The sequence below is a fragment of the Pogona vitticeps genome, chromosome 2, assembly GCF_051106095.1.
Source record: "Pogona vitticeps strain Pit_001003342236 chromosome 2, PviZW2.1, whole genome shotgun sequence".
Taxonomy (NCBI): domain Eukaryota; kingdom Metazoa; phylum Chordata; class Lepidosauria; order Squamata; family Agamidae; genus Pogona; species Pogona vitticeps.
Window position 1 is genome coordinate 277,560,170 of NC_135784.1, and position 21,302 is coordinate 277,581,471.

At 40.9% G+C, this 21,302-nt stretch overlaps 1 protein-coding gene and 1 non-coding gene across 4 annotated transcripts in view; one reads left to right on the plus strand and one right to left on the minus strand.

Annotated features, from left to right (window-relative positions):
* Positions 1-2,656: 2,656 nt before the first annotated feature.
* Positions 2,657-21,302, plus strand: part of SV2C (synaptic vesicle glycoprotein 2C) — a 113,248-nt gene continuing 94,602 nt past the window's right edge. For all 3 annotated transcript variants that reach the window (XM_020804019.3, XM_072992665.2, XM_072992666.2), the window contains exon 1: positions 2,657-2,794. The gene's annotated coding sequence lies outside the window, so the exon portion shown is untranslated. The remainder of the gene's footprint in view (positions 2,795-21,302) is intronic.
* On the minus strand, positions 19,112-19,275 carry LOC140705043 (U1 spliceosomal RNA). Its single transcript, XR_012084612.2, has one exon. It is a non-coding gene; the product is annotated as a U1 spliceosomal RNA (small nuclear RNA).

A 21,302-nucleotide genomic window follows, 5' to 3' on the forward strand; every position in this document is an offset into this window, starting at 1 on the left:
CATCTTGTCAGTTTTCCTTTGGACAGCGAGGTTTCACAGCCCTAGCATCATGTCACACAGGGGGAAAGAGGTCTCAGAATGGCTTGCACTGACTCTGTTTAATGAAAAAATTGCTTTTCATTTGGTGGATGGGCTGAGAAGTCAACTTGGAATTTAAATATCGTGGCAGCACTAGAAGCTAAAATGATTAAATTGAAACTATCAGAAAGTTTGGACATGTCATGAGAACACAAGACTCACCAGAAAAGACAATAATGCTATGAGAAAAGTGGAAAGTAGTAGAAAAGCAGAAGAGCTAACATGAGATGGATTGACTCAATAAAGGAAATCATTGTTTTTAGTTTACAAGTCCTTTTAATGATTATTCATTCATAGTGTCAACATAAGATGGAAGCAACTTGATGGCATATAACAATGCCTGTGTTAATTTCTTGTCTTGTGACCGCCAAAGTAGACATAATATTTACAACATTACTGGCCTTTGTACTTCTTCTTCTTTTGTTTTACTAAGAAAAATGTGTAAGGGACAGCTTGCAAAAATTATCTTTCTTTGGATTACAACCCCCAGAATCTTCTAGCCAGCATGGTTGCTGCTAGTTTGGTGTTTCTGAGAGCTGCGCGTTGTGGTCTGTAAGATAACTTTTCCAACCTCTGATTTAAATTGGAAAAGGTATACTGAAGTGTGGAAGACCAGTTCTGCGATCTAGGTTCTGCCTGGCAAGACCATGTTGGTGGTGATGTCTCATCTCACTCGCACCCATACAGCTCTGTCTCTTTATATGGAAAAAATGGTAAAGGAAAAGGTTGAGATGTGTCTATTCTGGACTGCTTCGAGTGTGCCTTGCATCTCATTAGATTTAAAATCCTTGGCATGATGGAAAACATATGGCTGGGTTATTGCTTCGCTCAAACCATGTGGATAGGTTTTATTAAATTTGTCCCATAGATACCTGATAAACGATATTAATTTGTTGCTGCTCTGAGCAAATATGGGTTATCATGACAGAAAGATGAATCAGTAGGAACATTACATAGTACTTAGGAGGAAAAGATATTCAGGTTGACTTGCCCGTTGGCCCAGCTCAGCAAAGTAGGACTTAAATATGTAGCAGGCTGTTGGATCTTTTTAGTATTTGAATTCCATTAATGTTTTCCTGCCTTGCACAAGCAAAGCAATCCAAAGCCTGCTTTGCAACCTGAATGATTACTCAGAATTGCACTGATTTCAATAGGGCTTGAAAGAATGCAGCCCTTAAAAGGGCTGCAACCATGGTCAATGTGCTCCTGGCATTATTTATCTAAAAGACAATGCAATGTGCAATCTTAATGGATTTTTGTGGTAACAGAAGAGACAACAGGTTGAGGTGCTCTTCCTTCGACCACAGGGTAAGGGTTCTGGAGCCTGTGTCTTTTGCTCCATAGTTCAGAACTGATGCTTCTACAGTACTACGCAGTTCTGATAAACTCATAAGAAAACTGATATACTGTATGTTATTTGAATTAACCCTTTATGAGATATTGGAAAAAATGCGCAGAACTGTAGTTTGTGCATTTTAGAGTGATCAGTCCAGCCAGTCAAGTTCCTTGATTAAATCCAGAACAAACACTATCCTCCTAATAAATATCTTTAGAGGTTCATCAGGGCCCTGTGATGTTCCTCTCCTACATCCTTCTTTTCTAAAATATCTCCAAGACCCGGATGCTGACCCAGAGATTGGGAGTTCGATTCTCCACTGTGCCTCCTTGACAGGGCCTGGACTTGATGATCCCTTCCAAGCTTTGCAGTTCTACCACTATTAGGATCTGTGACAATTTTATTGCTGCACAAGCATTGGCCCATTGCATCTGATGAAATACTATGAGCATGTTTGCTTTCAAGAGCCTTTTGTTGCTTTTGCTGCATTGAGCTGAGGCAGCTATCTGTCCGGATCGTCTAGCTGAAGCCTCACTTGTTGAATGCCTCCTTGTCACGAAAACGTGCCGCAATTCAAGGGCGGGGCAGGAGAGCAGTGGGTGCCTCGCCCGCCGGACATGTTCCCCCATCTGCGTTCTAGTCCTCATGGGTTCGGGATATCAGATGCTCGGCGACCAGAGACCCGTCCACGTCTGCAACCCACTTGGAAACGTTTTGCCCAAGTCCGAGGGATTTCCCCGCCGCTCCTTGGGAATGAAACAGACACGGACTTCATTTATTCCAGCTCTCCACCCTCACCTCCCATCCCCGCTTCCTTTTGCCAAGGCAACTGCTTTGCCTACGTGCCAGCCGGGTGGCTTCGCACACCTTGGTGTGCCTTCGTCCTCCCGCAGGGCAGAAGGGGCTTGCCTGCCCAGTCTGCATCCCCTCTGACACCTCCGGCGCTTCTTCGGACTGCCGCCCTCTCTAGCCCGCCTTCGCCGGCCGGCGACTCTCCTCCCCTGGCGAAGCGCTTCGGCTACTGCCGCAGAGGAGGGAGGGAGCGTGCGCTCGCCCGCCCGCCCGCGCCGCGCCGGGGAGTCCATGCAGCCACACTTTCCCGCCCCTCCCCGGGCTTCTCCGTCACGCCTCGCGGTTTCACCTCAGGGAAGAGGAGGCGGAGGCGGAGCGCGGAGGCGGGCAGGCGGGAGAAGAAAAGGAGGGAGGAGGGAAAAAAAACACCACACCACACATAGCCACCCCGCACCGCTTTGCCGGTACCTCCAGCCAGCCAGCGAGCTGCACGGCAACCACGCCGAGCTTCTCCGTGCGGCTGGAGAGCGAGCAAGCGGGCCGAGAGGGAAAAGCGAGACCGGCGGCTGCAGGCTTCGCTTGGAGTGGGTAAGGAGGCGAGGCTTCCCTCAGGGCACCGGCTTGCCGCCTTGGAGGAACTTTGATCCAAATGTCTCTAGCCCGGGCCTCCGCTGCGCTCCCCCGCCGGTCGGCTTTGTTTGGGTTCAAACTGCCCGTGGAGCAACTTTTCCCTTCCAGCTCCGCTGGGGTCCAGGGAGCCAGTCCGGCGGGCGAGCGGTGCTGGGGAGAGGCGGCGAACTCCCCTGCGGCTCGCGCCCAGCCCTGGGAAAGCTCAAGTTACGTCGAGTTCGGGGTGGCGAGACTTTGCGCGGGGTCTGCAGAGAGGCTTCCCGAGCCTCGCATCTGGGTACCTTGGGGGCAAACGCGGTGGATTTCCTGACCGGTGGCCACCCTTATTCCCAAACCTTATCCCTACCTTTCTCTCTCTGTGTTGGTGTTTTTCGTTTCTTAGCTGGGGAACGGGGTAGGGGAAGGTAGACGGGCGAGGGGCGCTCCGTTGGGGAGTGTGTTTTGGGGAGGCGGCGGCGCAGCAGTTGTCAAAAAGTGCTTCAGGGAAGCAGGTATGGAAAGCTGCAGACAGGAATGGCTGGAAAGGGGGAGGGGGGGAAGAGGACGCCGAAGATGCCCGACGGCTGCCAAAGATCGAGCCCAGCCCTTTGCAGTGCGATGCGACGGGGAAAGCCGTGAAGCGTTTCAAAGTCTTTAAACCCGCACGCCACCAGCCGTTACCTCCTGCAATAAGTGCATGAATCTGCAGGATTTCTCACACACACACACCCGCACCTCCACTCCCCGGGCCAGCTTGCCAAGTTATGGGGTTGGAAATTCACCTCCTATCAGACCTCGAAAAGGCTTTATACCGATTCTGGTTATTGAACTTTTCATATCCTTCGCCAGACTGATCGGTAAGCGGCGAAGTTGTTTTGGGAATTCCCTCCCGAACGCGCGAGTTTTCCTTTCCTTCCTCCTCTCCTAGTCTCTTGATGGCTCGCTGGCCGCCAGCACGGAGGCAAAGAGGTGAACGATCATCGGGAAGGCTGCAAAGGTTGGGGGTCCCGGGGGCGCGCGGAAGGGATTCCTTGAGCTAAGCTAGCGCAGCGTTCCCGGGGACTTGGACAGGGATGGAAGCGCGTGGGTTCTCCCGCCCGGCGCGCGCGCCTGCCTCCCCAGAGTCACGACTGGGAATCCCTCTCTCCCTCCCCGCCTACCTCTTCTCCCTCCCCTCCCTCTCCTTCCGCGTGCGCCCGGGGAACGCGGAACTAATCGCTGGAGGCTGACTGGTAGGGGGGGAGGGGGGATTACGCGGGGTTGCCCCTTTCCCCCCATGTGAGCAGAAAGCGGGCGGGCGGTGGGGAAAGGACAGGCGTAATGCAAAACGGGAGTTTCCCCTCCCCTGCCTCGCTGCAGCCGCTGCTGAAGTTTTGATGCTTGGTGTTCAATGGGACACGGTTTTCTTTCTCACCCGCAGAGGGTATATCGTGAGGATGCTAGATCACAACGTCAGATTAAAAAGCAAAGCAAAACAAAAACCAACACTCTGGGATTGCACGTTTTATGAAATCGTACAGATTGCTGGGATCCCTTCCCTTTTCGCCTTCTCTCATCTCACCACTCTGTGTACTATAAGAAATGAATTACAGTATATTCCTTTTGGAAGGGGAAGAGTGCATAGAGGAACCTCTGTCTAGCGTTCGGTCGTACCCAACCTTTCTTGGGCTGCATTGCACTGCAGTGCAGGGAACTGACAACAACTGGATATGGTCTTTCACAAAGGGGTTGGTGGTGCCCAGATGTGATTCAGAAATACTCCTGGATCTCAGAGATGGTTGTGGACAGAAAATAACTTTTATTCTAATTTTTAAAAATTGACTTCTGCAGGCAACCCTTGCATCATTCAGAAACTCAAAGGAAGCCCCTCCCTGCCTTTTAGTATTATTGGAAATTATTAGTGTTAATGTTTGTTGGTGTGCCACATCAGCAACCTCACCAACCTAGATTACTATCAGTGTATGTTTCATGAACAATCATGTTAAACTTTTATTGTAACATGTTTTATTTTATTTTATTTTGTGGCGAGTGAATCCTTGTTTGACATGTACCTTTTAGTATGCAAAGCTGGAAAACAGTAATACAGTACCTGGTTCTTTAGTAAAGTGCTGTCATTCTGTTATAGCAAACAAAACATGGAAAATAAAAACTGTTTTGTAAGGGGAAAAATAGTAAATAATCATTGAATTAAAAAAAAATCTCCCAGTTGCATCTTTGTTCCCTTGAGGGCCCAGGAAATCTTGTTCATAACAAAATTTATTGTGAAACTTCTGCAATGTTGCCAGATATTTAAAATTATTTTTATGATGTAGATTTGTAAGAGTGCCTCCTACAGTACAAGTGAAATAAGCTAAAGTAAAATATTGATAATTAATTTCATTGGTAAATCCCGTAAGTAATGCCACTCATGTAGAGAAAGGAAGCAAAAGGACAAATGTTCTTATATGTTCCTTTTAATTTTTAATATTTTATTGATCAAGACTTCAGCCCTATACCTTTTATGAGGTAGTAAGCTCCACTGAGTTTAGTGGGACTTTGTTCCAAATGAACATGCACAAGATTGCTCTTTTAAGAAATCTGCAATTGGCATCTCTGCCTGAGGGAGGTGGGGGGAGTAGCAGGGCAGATCATGTTTTTGTCTTCAGTGAGATAGAGTGCCTGTAATTGATATCTGTGTCATCTCTATCTCATGCAGAATCTAAAACTCAATTTTGCCTTTCTGGCAGTCTGCATGAACCAGGCCCAATTTTTGGATTTCCTGCATGAACGCCACATTTTATACCATCTTTGTTGCCTGGTTAAGAGTTCTGGAAAACTCAAAAGCTTGCCTTAATTGTAAATACAGTATTTAATGATCCAGCAAATGTATTGCCTAAACCAGAACTTTATATGAATCGCTCACACTGTATTTTAGTAAAGCAAGTTCAAGTACTGTATTAATAAGTACACAAGGAACTAACATTACTTGATATCCACTTTATGTTTAAAAATATATACTTTGGTGAGAATCCCCCCCCCATAATTAGGTTTGCATGAAGTGCTTTTGTTTTTCAGACAGTACTGTATTTGAAAACTTCATTAAAACGATGTTGCATTAATATGTAAGTGTTCCCCTTGATTTTGAACAATATAGCTAGAAATGACAATGAAAAGACAAAAGCACACATATGCCTTTTAGCTGCATTCTTGGACAATATGTTGAATGGTGTGTGGTAAAATGATCAGAACATTGATAATGCATCCTAATTCTCAGTTGTATGCATGTGGGGTTGTAAGATTTCAAAACGAACAGAAAAATCAGTATTGCTTAGTACATGAAAAAGGAAATTATAGGCTTAATGCTCATGAAAATCTGACTGTACTGGAAGCTGGATGTAGTCTGATAAAAGCCATTAAGAACAAAGATGTAAGAACAGAATAGGGCTATGCTACAACTAAATACAAAATGAGCGTTATATTAAATTTTACCTTAATGTGCATAAAAGCCAAGCAGATTCCAGCAGAACTAATTTCTAAGTAAATGGTGCATAATCCGCACTGTCTTTCAAACAGTGCAGTCCTAACAGTGTGACCTGAGTAGAAAGCCACCTTGAATACATTTAGGGCTTGTTCCCTTACTAATGGAGCCAGACGACATAGAGTGTACCTTGCAGAAATCCTCTATAGTTGTGTTTATGAAAACCTGGTTGATGCTTGTTTAATCAAAATGCACAATTGAAGTGCATTTGCAAACATGAAGGGGAGCCAGCAGTGGTTGCTATCTTGGTATTATATTAGCATATATATATATATTTTTAACATCTTAGAACAGACTACAAGTTGGTTTTCAAAATGTCCAGGTAGAAATATTTGTAGCTTAATTTTTTAGAGTATGTAAGAGTCTAAGTAACAATATGTTATTACTGAAGTGCATTGGACATATAGTGGTTATATGCTGGAGGGCCCTGAGAACAATGAAAACTGATGTCATAGGCTTTTAATGTTTTCCTTTATTATGAGAAATGCATTTTTTTTCTGAAGAAGAAAACATCTTTCTGCTTTAAAATTAAAGCTGAAAGACAGGGCAGCCTTTCAAAATGTCCTTAATAAAATGTATGCTTGCCAAATAATGATTTAATGTAGAACTGTATGTAGCCATTTAATTAGTTTCTAGTATTTGCATATTGCAAGCCAGCAAATGTGTAAACTTTAATGAAAGTATGTATTTTGACAAACTATTAGAAAAAAAGTTTTTGCATTAAACATTCATTTAAAACAAAGCATTCAATTCATTCTTTGCCATCACTGAAACTTTTCCCTCTGTTTTCTGATAACAAAATAAGAACATTATTAAAGATGTACAGAGAATAGTTGCAGAATTGTAGGAGATAATTCCTTATATTTTAAAAAGCTGTTATTTCAAAGGTAGAAAAATTACTAAAGATTTAACATTATTTTTGCTGCTCACCTGTTTTAAAGATTTAATACATATTATAAATTGGAACACACAAAACTGAAGTGGTTATATTAAGATCATATGTGTTTTCATCATGTGGAGCTAAGCAACATTGAACTCTTGATGGATGTGAATTGGGAAAATGTCCCCAATTTTTGTATGTCTACAATTTACAGTATATATTTCTTTCACTAGGGTTTTTGTGTGGTAAGGAATTCTGGTAATGTGAAACCCTTCCAAATTTTACCAGCAGTTTTAAGATTTTATTGAGCATAGATTATATGATGCAGACCTATTTTGGCATTCACAGGGAATACAAAAGCTGTTGTTTTTTTCCCTTTAAAAAATGAAAGTGAGTGTCTCAGTTTCATGACTGCTGAGTGATACATATTTTATCCGAGTTGAATAGATTTGTGGAAGTTGGGGAATAGGTTTATAGCAAAGCAGCTGGATGGGATCTGTGAGTTCCATTATAATTTTTGAAATAAGGATTATAGAAGTAAAAATATCAGAAAAGAAGTCTTACTGTGATTTAATGCTTAAGGCCCATATCCTGTAGCGTCACTATGTTAATTAGAGTCTATTGCACTTGCTGGTATGCATTTTCAGGCTTACAGCAATGATGATGTTCAGCACCAGTTATATAAAAGGTTGAAACGGACCATCACAAAGGAAACTTCTAGTGCTGAACCTGTTTTTCCTCTGAGCTTATTCACACATTCTATTTGACCCTGTTTAAGAGGTACTGTAGTTCTCTAGCCCATTAATTTAGATAAGTTTAATTTATCCACATGACAATACCGCATGTCTTTCAGGGATTGTTTTTAACGGTCCGCAACCTGTAAACTGGGCAGAGTAGTGCTTGCATTATCGGGGTGATAAACAAACAAACAAACAAACAAATAAATAAATTTGAATCAGCTCTACCATCTTTCTGCTTCCACATTATTTTGCCTTGCTTGGGTATTTTTTTATTGTTGTAGATATTTTCTTTTCTTTTTTGGTGTCTGCGCTTGCTTTGGATGCCCTTTGGCCCTGTTCCTTTGGAGCCATATATATTTAGTACTCCCCTGAGATCAGCTGTGATGTCAGCTGTGACATCACGGAATGGAGCAAAGAGGAAAGGTAAGAAACCCCTCCCCCCCATCTTGCATTCACCTGAAAAGTTAGTGAATTTCATTAGAAAGCAGCAATAAGTTGCTATATGAGAAACCTTCAGGCACTCTGCTTCTTGTACATCCTTCACAGATCTTTCTTGGAGGGAATTGTTTCCTGTACCATCCTTTCAATTTCCTTTAAGTGCTGAAAGGATTCTTCTCACACACATTGTGTGTACACCTTTTCCAAGGGGTGGAGATAGGGTGGAGAATGGGGACAGAAGGTGAGGAAGAGCTGGGGTAGGAAGGAAGAGGACAAATTCATGCAGAGACTCAATCCAGATAGTATTAAAGGGAAAATTAAGCAGGTATAGATTTTTGAAGTGATTCATTCTGCATCAGTGGAGAAAAGAATCGCAGTTTCAACTCACATTGAAATCACATTTGGATGAGTCCTTTATGTAGTGCAGTGGCTCTCAACTGTGGGTTGGTTAGGGGGGTGGCGCACCCACAGGGGAGCGGAACTCTCACTCACATGTGCACATCACACATACAGGGGTGCTTACGTGCATGTTCACAGCATGCTCACAGGCGGTGGAACATACACGCAGTGTGCTTGCAAGGTGGGTGCTCGGGGGGGGTAGGAGATCTGTTTCCGTGGCCTGGTCCTGGATAGGCCGCAGACCGCTGGCGGGTCACGGACCGGGGGTAGGGGACCTCTGAGTAGTGGAGGGTGGTTATGTGTGCCACAGTGAAGCAAACCTTTTGGCTAAGATGCACTTTTTGAAAGTGGGAGGAGAAAGAAAGGGGAAAAAACCCAAAACAAACAGAATAACAATAAACTGAGATCTTACAACTTTTAGAAATAGTTTTTCAATTATTGGTTATGTCAGTTTTTCGTGGGGTCAGGCAGCTTTTCAAGTTAATCCACTGCACACTGCTTTCTGAAACTTACTAACCTGTTTCCCTGCAAATAAAGTTAATAATTTGTAGTACCATGAGATTTATAAAAGAGGACACTTTGTTATCTTCATGTTTAGGGGGTTGTAGGAACCCCTTTCTGGTCACCAAGGGCAGATTTTTGAAAAAGTTCTTATTATACGAGTATGCTCTAAACAGTACAATATTTACATTTCATGTAGTAATTTAAATAGTGCACTCATCTGTAGGCTTCAGAGCATTCCCGAAAACACTAAATGATTATTACCAAGAATAGGATGCTCATTTTTGCTACATAGCCACTTCTAGAAAATCAGATTGTTCAGGAGAGTGTAATATGACTGTAGCACAGGCCCAGCTAAGTGAAGTTTAACAAGGAAAAAAGACTGCTGCTTGCTTTGATGACTTACTTTCCTGTGGATAGAAGAGCAAGGAAAATAAGAATAATTGTAGGCATTCAACAAGAAAACATTACTGAAAATCATTCAGAAAATCTTTGATTGCTTAGTGTACCCAACATATCTTGGACATACTGTGATTAAGAGATGGATAGAGTTAGACAAATAACAGACTGAACAAAGAGAGGTGGAAAAGTAGTAGAATTTTTGTATCATTTTACTCTTGTCCAGACTCACCTAGACTTCCACTTGATTAAAGAAAAGGTATGAGCCTGCCACGAGCCCTGCCAAGGAAAGTATGTAGTCCTTTTCCTGTCATACATCTTGCCTCGTTCTTGTACTGGGGGAAAACACTGTCTTTTCTCCTTGTGCGGCTTGAATGGGCCTGACTGATCAGGTGCAGTAGCTGCAAAGGAAGGAAGAAAATTTTGATAGCTTGAAATTTAGGCAGTTTACACCGGTATAAGGTTCCTTCACAAGTTGCACTCCTGAGTGTGTGCTGAGTTATGCAGTTAGGCACACACCTAGGAATGCAGTCAGCACCTTGTTAATGACTGACAATTTGCTACCAAGACTTATGAAATTTATTTTATGCAAGTGTAAATTTCAAATAGGATTTTGGTCATTAGAACTGAGGATATTTACTCAAGACTGACCTATGACTGGCTTGCAAATAAAAAAAAGTTTTAGAAAATAAATTAGGTTTAGTCTATGTTCCTCCAATTTCCTTTCATCTCTGGTTAGCAAAAGATAATTGGACTTCTTTCTCAAAAATCTTTGTTGGAACAGCAACCTGCATCCTGTATTTTCACTACATCTTCAGAATTTCTGTGGATCATCCAAATAAATTTTAAAGGGTGCTTACTCTTGACTTGTTCATTCATTCACTGAGTCAGAGAGAAGAAAAGGTGCACTAGCCGAAACAGGAAAGGACAGTAATAATTGCAACCATGGTAAATATAGTAGCCGGATGGCTGTAGCAGAAAACAGTACTGTATCTGCAAGTTCATTTTTACTTAATGAGATAGGCCTACATACATCACACATGTAAGTTAAGAGGATTCCCCCCCCCCCCCCTTTAAGGCATGTTAAGTATTGTAGGTTTGAAAATAATCTCCAACAGAATTCTTGGTCCTCACAAAATTATACTTTCCTAACTTCATTGAGGAACTTACTATTTTTGGGTGAGTTTAAACTTCATCTAGACAAATAGGCGATTTTTGTACCACAGAGTTAGGTTTTGTCGGAATATTCAACCAGAATGAAATCCACAAGATAGCCTTTTTACAATAATGTCATCTGAAGACTTGTAAACAGTGTCCCAAGGTTTGGTCAGTTTTTACAGTGTACAGTTATTTTAATCAGGCAAAAAGCAGCTGGCATTAAAATTAACTCAACAAATCTATTCAATTTTCCCATTAGCATCTCTTTTGTTTCAATCAGTGTTATATATTGGGGCAAAATAAGGAAAGGCCCAATGTTGTTTTTTGATGAGCTGTGATGCTAGAATGCAGAAGAAACGTTTTCAGTTTGTGAGTAGGCTGATGCCATTTGGGAGGAAATTAAAATTCTCAATGCATTGGGGGAAAACAGTGCTCCTTAACCATAACCTTTTCCTATTGTCAACGCAATGAAATTCCCATGGAGTCATATTTTACTCCAGAAGTAACACACTGCAGGTTTTTAAAAAATCTGTGTGGATGAAGATTAAAATAATGTTACGCTCTTACAGTGGACCCTCAACTTACAGATGGCTTGACTTACAGACTTTTCGAGTTACAGACTTCTCTGGCTGCAAAATTTAGGTTCCACTTGCAGCCGGAGAATTGACCTACAGACCAGAAAAAAAACACAAAATGGAACAAAAATGGAACAAAAACGGCTGGTTACGGGATTAATCAGTTTTCAATGCATTGTAGGTCAATGGAAACTTGACTTACAGACTTTTCAACCTGCAGCCACCGTTCCAATACGGATTAATTCTGTAAACAGAGGGTCCACTGTAGTAGGACTACTTTGACTTCTTTCTTTTTAAAATAGGAATACATGTTATTTTGGAGCCTCTCCTAAGTTTATATTTTTCCATTCTGTTTGCAAACCACATTTACTGCTATTCTTTTTAGTAATAAAGTTTGAAGTTGGCTTATTTGCTCAACCCATAAAATTAAGTGTTGTTTGTTCGATTTGGTTGTGATTAGTTAAAAATGGAAGCAGAAACCGCAGATATTCTTTATGGCCATATCAGATGAAGAGAAGAGAACTCATAACCAGAAGCGTGTTCACATAAATAGACCATTATGTTAATGTGATCACATTGTACATTAACCAAATCTCATGAGGTATGTATGTATATACAATGTGGTAACATCACCATCCTTTTATTTCCACAGTGATCTGCCTGAAGATTATGGTCAAAGCACTTATCAAGCAGACAGCAAAATTTAACCGTTTTTAAAAGAAAAAATAGAAGTGCTGTACAAATAAGTAAAGTATATGGTGGATTTAGTCACCATATACTGTAGTTAGAAATGATGAGGAATTTTCATGTGATCTCTGTCACAGAAACTACAATGGTAGAGACTGCTTTTTCCTTTCGTGGCAACTTTTAAATTAGAAAACCACAGTTTTCACCCTTTTTTATTATACCTAATAACATTGGAGCATCAATGATTGTTATTGGGTATAATAAAAAAGGGTTAAAACTGTGGTTTTCTAATTCTACCCCACAGGTTTTTGGGGGACATGTCTAATCCTGGAATGTGTTTCCTGGGGAAAGCTTTGAACAGCACACTGCAAGTTTATGTGCTACTCCTTGTAATATACGGGACTTGTTACTTTAAAAGAAAGGTGCAAATGGCAATTTCCACTTTTTTATGAAGAGTTTGATTGTGGGAATGAGTTTTTATCCAGTTCCTTTTCAATTAACTAATGAGAGTCAATTCTTGTTAAGAAGTCAGTGGCCATAATTCTGTTGGCTATTTGTAACAGTGTAAGTGCAGTGGTATGAATCGTACTGGTGAATTGGTGCCAATAAATATGTTACCACTTGTGTTCCTCACAGAAAATAAAAGCCATATTCTAAAAATTTTTAGAAGAACTTAAAAAATACTAATTTGATTCATCCTCCCTGCATTTTATTTTATTTAGCAATCTTACTGCAAATTTAAAAATCAAAAGCTTAATTCTTAAAATTCCAAAAAAAATTGTGCCTTTGATCTTGAAACTTACTCTTATGTAAGTCTGTATTTTAGAAAATTTAGCAGTGTTCAAAGGAAAATAGACATGCCATTTGAAATGGAAATATGACTTTACAATAGACATGTTAGTAAATGCAGGGTTCTTTTAATGGAGGCAACCTTTCTTTCAAGTATCATTATTAAAGCAATGTTTTTCCATGTAATTGAACAACATGGGATAAAAGTACAAATAATATATTCAGAGGCTACATTTAACAGACAAATATGCTGTAATATTTATTTTGTTTTATAGGACCTAGTTGTTTCTTTAAAGGTATGGTTAATAGATTCTCCTGTTTTTAACACATTCTTCAGTGCTCTCCGTTTTAAAGTCACCTAGAGTGGTCTTATAGGCCAGATGGGCGGGGTATAAATCAAATAAATAAATAAAATTAAATAAAATTAAAAAGTATAAAATCTACCAAATCTTGTGGCTGTGATTCTGATGCTTGCAAATGGAATTCCTTGTGTATACATGGAGCTTTGGAGATAACATCTATTCTCGTTTTTTAGTATGACCCCAGGAACAGATACTGTGTAATTCCCTCTTTTCTTCTCTTATTGCCTCTTAGGAGCTGTGTATACATTTTCTTCTACATAATAAAGATTGGGAGGTCTCCCAGGATTCTTATCTGACTAGTTCCTATCCATCTATCCAGACCAAATTTCCTGACAGTTATTTTTAAAAAGAAGAAAAATAGATTTGTAACTGTATTTGTAACAGTGTGCTTTCTTTCTTTCATTCATACCTATGTCTTAAGTCTTCATGTCATTTATGAGATACGTATTGTGCAGTTTCATAGAATTAATGAGTAAGGCATCACGTAGATAAATCCAGCTTCACATATTGAAAACAGTTGTACTCTAGCAAGTCAGGCAGGTTCACTATGTTTATTTTCAGCTTGCCCACCGCTCCTTCTGCTTCCTCCTCACCCTCCACCCAATAGGTGGGGAAGGAGGAGCAGAGGGCAAAGAACTGGGGAAAGGTGAGAGATGAGCTACCCCTCCCGTTGTTCAAAAATGAGTCATATGTGAGTCAGACCTGTCAACTGCTATTGAATTTATTTTTCAGCAATTGTAAGATGACAGTCTTCTCCTTCCAATTGTCAGTAGGCCACATCTATATAATAGATAACTGCTTTCCATTGCAGACTTGAGAGGAAAATGCATCTTTCCTTGTGACTCATCCCTCCAATACCATTGGTACCTGAAGTCTGTCTGAAATAGAGCTACATAGAGGAGTCAGGCAACATATCAGTGAAAAAGAAATGCATACTGATGTTATTAGTTAATAGTTTATAGAATAGTTATCAGGCAAAAGAGTACGATAGCAGAAACAATAAATGATAATTTTTTCAAGAGCTTAGTGAATAGTAGAAGCTAGTATCTTTTGTGACCTTGTATAATTAAGGCATTTATAACTGTGCACCTTATCTATGGCATACAGGGACACTGTTGATGAAGACATGCTTCTCTGATTTACAGATAATCGTGATGTCTGCAACGGCACAAAAACAGTTCTTTTACAATGAACCTAAGTTATGATTGTGCAGTCTTGGAAGGGGAGGGGGATACATCTAAGGGGCTGCTAAGGAGCAGGACAGATATTTTTTCAAAGGCAGTACCAGTAACTCAGTGATATACAAATACCAAATGTTAAATGGGAGAAATGAAAATTTATTGGCCAAGATCCATTGGTATACTTCTGTGGACAGAAGCAGTTCTATCAGTGAAGCCAGGTGAGGAAGATGCACTTTCAACTCATCTTCCCTCGTTCCTCATCCCTCCATGCTGCCTGAAAAAAGTGCTCTAGAGAATTTATCAGCTTTCTAGAGCAGATTGTGAGGGTAGGCAGGGACTGCAGGGGATCAGGGAAATTGCCCCCTCCCCCAAAGTTTATCTGACAGAACAGCTTCCAACTGTGGTAGTAGTCTGTTGGCTTCTGGCCATAATCCAGGATAGTGATGACCAGTATTTCTTGTGCAGGGTTGGGGGATACTCTTTAAACAACTCTCTGAAAGTTGGAAGGATATCTTGCTGTGCAAACTGATTGTTTACCAAAGCTGCAACAGAATGTACATTATTTAGTTATTGGCCAATGAGCTCATATGTACAATTACATTCTGCTGCAGAAAATCCAAAAGATGGATGTCTGTTCTCAAAATCCCATTGCCTAATTTGGTAAATCACACCAGTGTAGGCCTATTGAATCAGTGGGGATTTGGTGAGTCACTTCCTCCATACATTCTTTTGATTCAAATGTGCCTGCTCTATCTGTGACTTACTTTAATGTAGCAAGTTGTAATTACAGAAGGCCCATTTGAATCAGCAGAATTTATGGAGGAGTTGACTCACCAATGATTCAGTAGGCCCACTGTAGTGCAAATTACTACACTAAGCAGCAGGATTTAGGCCTATAAATACAAAATATTCTTATTTCTTCTAAATGAAAAATAGTTCCTTACAATAGAATACATGAAAACTTTTGAAAAAATTTATAGATAAAGGTAAATGTTCCCCTTGACAATTTGTCCAGACTCTAGGCGGTGGTGCTCATCTCCGTTTCCAACCCATAAGCTAGCATTTGTCCGCAGACAATCCTCTGTAGTCACATGGCCAGCGTGACTAGACACAGAACACTGTTTACCTTCCACCGAGGTGGTACCTATTTATTTATTTGCATTTTTGCAGTTTGCATGCTTTCGAACTGCTAGATTGGCGGGAGCTGGGACAAGCAACGGGTGCTCACTCCGTCGGGTGGATTCAATCTTACGACTGCAGGTCTTCTGACCTTACAGCGCAGAGGCTTCAGCGGTTTAACCTGCAGCACCATCACATCCCTGAAAAATTTTATATATTGATTAAAATTTGACTTGGCCAACATGTACCAGAAGAAATTACTTTGGGAACATATATTCTGAAAAGGTTATCAGTTTTCCCTTATAGAGAAAAACTGGCAAGTTTAAACCATACCTTATGGTGCACTTTCATGCATTTTTACCATAAGTTCCATTGTGCTCAATGAGCTTACAATGTATGAAAACTTTTATGGTAAAAATGTAAATGATATATCTGGACAGATATATACTCGTGTGTGTCGTAAGAATACACACACACACGCACGCACACACACACACACACACACACACACACAGTAATATATACTGTGCATGTCTTAAAAATCTTTTGTTTTGCTGTGCAATGTAGCGTTGCATTGTATTCAGAGTGGACACTGAATGTTCCATCTAATAAAATTAATGAAAGTAAGAGGGGAAAGTAATTAAATCTGTCTTGTACTTATCTGTTGGTTTCAGGCTTTGATTATCAAAACTGAAGCTGGGAGACAGCTGTTAGCGGACTTGTCATTCCTTTTGAATTTCATATTAGAGCACTTTGTACAGGTAATTAATTACTGGATGGTTATAGAATACTCAGCCAATATTCTCATGTCCTTTTTAAATGTTTCTTTTCATGTCACTTGTTTTGTTGCAAGGATGCATATATAACATTTCTTGCTTTTTCTCCTGTCCTGTCCCTGGGAGAATAAACTTATCTAATGCTTGGTAGAAGCTATCTATTTTAATTCCTGATTTTGTTAGTCATCAAGCCTATGAGAATTGCTGTCAGGCAATCCTAAATCGTTGTACACAAAGAAAAAGGAACAAGAATTCTGGTGCTGAGTTCTTGTAAGTACAGATCTAGTGTAAGCCCTGTCACGTTTCTGTGTTGAGTTGTATTTAATCCTAGATATGACCCATATCTCTAGGTTACCATCAAAGATGGATTGCTTAATTTACTTTTCTGGATTTCAGCCTTTATTTGCTATGTTTTGTATACCTCATTCTAGATTTAGGCATTACAGTATTACTTTAAAAAACCCAACTAGATTGCTGACTTCAGCCTTTCATAAACTAGCACCTAGTTTATGGACCACATTTCTAATAATCCTTGACCTTACTGGCTAGGCTTTATAGAAAGTAATTCCCAGTCTGATGCCTTTTAGATGTTTCAAACTACCTTCTGAAATCCTAGATGTTCACCTATCAACTTATTAGGTTGGCCTAATGGGAAGTAGGTATGGCATGTTTCACATTAATTCTGTGTTGCAGAAGAACAGAGAACAAATCATGTGATATAACTGAGAGATTAGTAAAAATGTGAATAAGAGCAAATTCAGTAGAATGAAAAGATCAGAAATGTTACTAATGGGGATTTAACAAAGAACTGGTAGAGAAAAGAAAATCAAATATGTAACAAGAATTTTCCAACAAAAATTAAAAGAAAAACATGATACAGTGCTAAGAAGAATTCTTGAGAATGCGAAAAGCAGTATACCAAGTAGGACAGATTAGAGAAGAAAGTATACAAGTGGGGTCTCGACTTACGAACTTAATCTGTATTGGAAGGCAGTTCTCAGGTCGAAAAGTTCTTAAGTCGAATCTGCATTTCCCATAGGAATGCATTGAAAACCATTTAATCCGTTTCTGCTCTTTTCGTCCATAGAAACTAATGGGAAGCTGCTATTCCGCCTTCTGCCACTAGAGGGGCAGATGACTTAGCTTTTTAAAAAGGAAAAAAAGAGTTCGTAACTCGAATCTAAGTTCGTAAGTTGAGTCCATATATTTCTATGAGAGCGGTTCGTAAGTCGAAATGTTCGTATGTCGAGCCGTTCGTAAGTCGAGACCCCACTGTAATAATTAAAATATACAAAGGAAGAGCAATAAAATACAAAGACCCAGACCTCCCTGGAGGCACAGGTGTTGTTTCTTTTTTGAACAGGAAGCAGGGTCTGTGCAAGTGAAATGTAGGTATCTGCCTGTAGTCTAGAATTCCCAGAATTGTCTAGGGAGTTCTTGGAGAATTCTGGGAGTACCGTTCTCAAAGAAAGAATTAGACACTCCTAATACTCATGTTCCTTACTCAGAATCCCCACTGATGTCTCAGCTGTTTTCACTCACTAGCTAAACACAGGATAGAGGAGAAAATGGGCAAGATGAGACATAAGCCCTGGTCACACGGTGGAAATGTTTTCTAGTTCTTCCAATATTTTCCATACCTCTGTTGTACTGAACCATGGTCATGTGGTTTATATCCCATATTGTTTTTTTGAAATCATGGGAAACGGGCGAGATGCCTGACGATTGGAGAAGGGCCCATGTTGTTCCTATCTTGAAAAAGGGCAAAAAAGAGGAACCTGGGAACTATAGGCCAGTCAGCCTGACATCAATCCAAGGCAAAATTCTGGAACAGATCGTAAAGCGGTCATTGCGCAAGCACCTAGAAAACAATGCAGTAATAACTAGAAACCGACATGGATTTGTCAAGAACAAATCCTGCCAAACTAATTTGATCTTGGTTTTTGATCAGGTCACCTCCCTGATAGACAGGGAATGCTGTAGATGTAGTGTATCTTGACTTCAGTAAAGCTTTTGACAAAGTGCCTCATGATATCCTGATTAGCAAGCTAATTAGGTGCAGGCTGGATAGATCAAGTGTCGGGTGGATACATAATTGGCTACAGAATCGTACTCAGAGGGTGATGATTAATGGGTCCTTCTCTAACCAGGAGGAGGTAACTAGTGGGGTACCCCAAGGCTCAGTCCTGGGCCCGGTGCTCTTCAATATTTTTATTAATAACTTGGATGAGGGAGTGCAGGGAATGCTTGTCAAATTTGCAGATGATATTGAGCGGAATAGCTAATACAGTGGTGCTTCGCAAGACTATTTTAATTCATTCCGCAGAAATAGCTGTCTTGCGAAAACATCGTCTTGCAAAACATGGTGCCCCATAGGAATGCATTGAAATCTATTTAATGCGTTCCAATGGGGAAAAAATCACTGTCTTATGAAAATCGTCCATAGAAAACATTGTCTTGCGAAATGTGGTTCCCTATAGGAGTGCATTGAAATCTGCCATATTGGGGAAAAGCAATCTCCTCACCTGCACTGCCTTTGGAAATGCAGTGGGTCTCAGATGGCCTCCCCCCTCTTTCTCTCTCCAGCAGCAAAGAAAGAGGGTGAAAGGAGTCAAAGCAGGCCCCTGGCTCCTGATCATGGTGACTCCTTTTGCCCTGATCCTTTGCCATTGGGGAGAAAAAGAGGGAGAATGCAATACAAGACATCACCAGGACTTGCTGCTTTTGCAGTAGGTCTTGATGAGGGAAAAAGAGATCAAAAGGATTCTAGAAAGACCAGGGAAAACACAAATGCAACCCCCTACTACCACAAGTTATGCAGTTGAGTTCCCCACATTTGGGGAAATCACAGGGATCAGCACACCTGAAGTGCAATGGATGGGCCTCACTCTGGGAAAACCACTTTCATGACCATGGTATTTCCCCTGCAAGGTATGAGTTGGAGCGGCCCTTGCACCTCCTGCCCCTTTCTGTGCCCAGCCCCCCCCCCAGGCATGGTGATCCCTGGCTGCACCTCCCACCCAGAACAGGGCTGCACAGCCCCAGTCCCTCCAGAGGCCAAGAGAGCTCCTAAGTGTTGTGGGGTGCCCCGTGGGACCCCCATCAGGGGCTAGGTGTTCCTCCCACAATCCTCTAGTGCACAGGTATTAGCATAAGGTATTAGCATATATATTATATTATATATATGGGCTGGGATTTGAAGTGTGGGAGAAACAAAAATAAAAGAAAGGCCTCAAAGGAAAGTAGGAGTAGATAAGATCCATGAAATAGCTATATAAAGGAATACAGTGGGGGCCCCTAGACGATTACCCCGCAAAACGGGCAATCCGCAGGACGATGACTTTTTGCGATCACTATAATGATTCGCAAAACGGTTTTTCCTATGGGGGATTTCGCTAGACGATGATTTGGTCTGTGCTTTGCAGACCGTTTTTCACAAGACGATTTTTACAGCTGATCAGCACTTCCATTTTTCGCAAGATAGCGATTTTACAGCTGATCGGTGCTTTGCAAAATGGCCTCCCTATGGGTGATTTTCACTGGGCAACGACGATTTTTCCCCATTTGAACGCATTAAACAGATTTCAATGCATTCCAATGGGGAAACGCTTTTCACAAGACAATGTTTTCGCAAAACAGCGATTTCAATGGAACGAATTAACATCATCTTTCGGGGCATCACTGTAAACAAAAAAGAATAAGATACAAATCTAAATGAATAAGATCACAAATGATTTGGGACTAGACCATGTGTGTGTATACGACAGAACATTTATTTATTTGCTACTTGTATAACTCATCTTTCCTGCGCAATCTACAGTAAAAGCTGTATTTATGGCTTCCCTCCTCTTTTTCCTTGCAAAAATCTTATGAGGTATATTAAGCTGAGAGTGTGATTGGCACAAGATCGTTCACTGAATTTCATGGCTAAGTGAGGCCTGGAACCCAGCTGTCCTAAGTCTAAGGGTATGGCTTTTTGTAGCAGTGAACTAGTGTAGGCCACATTGGAACAGTTGGGCTTGATTAGAATGAGCTAATCAATCCTGGCCGTTCACATTGAAACCACTGCTACTAAATTTGTGAAGTTGCTTAATAAGCAAGCCATTTGAAAATATTGGCAAATTAATCACTTCCCCTGCTCAGCAACTGTGCTGCATCCGTTATAAAAACATTTTAAAAACTTTTCTTTGCCATCTCTTAAAAGGCTGGCCAAGAAACTGCTTGCAACCAAGGATTGCAAATCAGCTTGAAACCAGAATATTTTGATGGTTTAGGAATCAGAAGATTCAGCTGATAGTGAGAAATGTCACCTCCACTTTCTGCTCCTTTTGTTAGCTGCCTTGGGCCTCTCTCTCCGTCACAGAGGCTTTTAGAATCAACTGTGCCGTGAAGTAGAGTCCCAGGACTAGTTAAAATAAAGCAGTGTTGTTGTTTGGGCCTTACTTGTAACAGAGAGAGTGAAAAGAAGCTAGTAGATTACTGTAAAATCCCACAAGGTGGAGGCCCTGCCTGTAAGACCAGTGACTTTTTAATTCTCTGAGGCTAGATGGAACCAAGACGCCCAGCCTGTTCATTTTACAGACCAAGTCAGAATAGGATTTCATATTTGAGATTTGAAGTTTTCATTTTTCCTCTCAAGAATGCAACTTTTTTTCTAAGTTGTGTCTTTCTAGTTTATAAACCTAAAGGTGTTGGCTACCTTATATCTTTCTATAACCCGCTGTGGAATTTTAGCCTGAAAGAATGGGGTATAAGTGTTTTAAACAAACAGATGATGTTCGTAATCATATTAGTATTCTCATGAAGTTCGAATAACTTGTTGTGGCTAATTGCAGCTAACTGATGAGGTACCAGGATGCATCTCAATTTTGCAGTTCGGCCCATGACCAGGCATGTAGCCAAGACATGCAACCTGGCACCTCATCAAATAGATGCAGTTAACTCTGTGGCAAGTTATGTGAACATC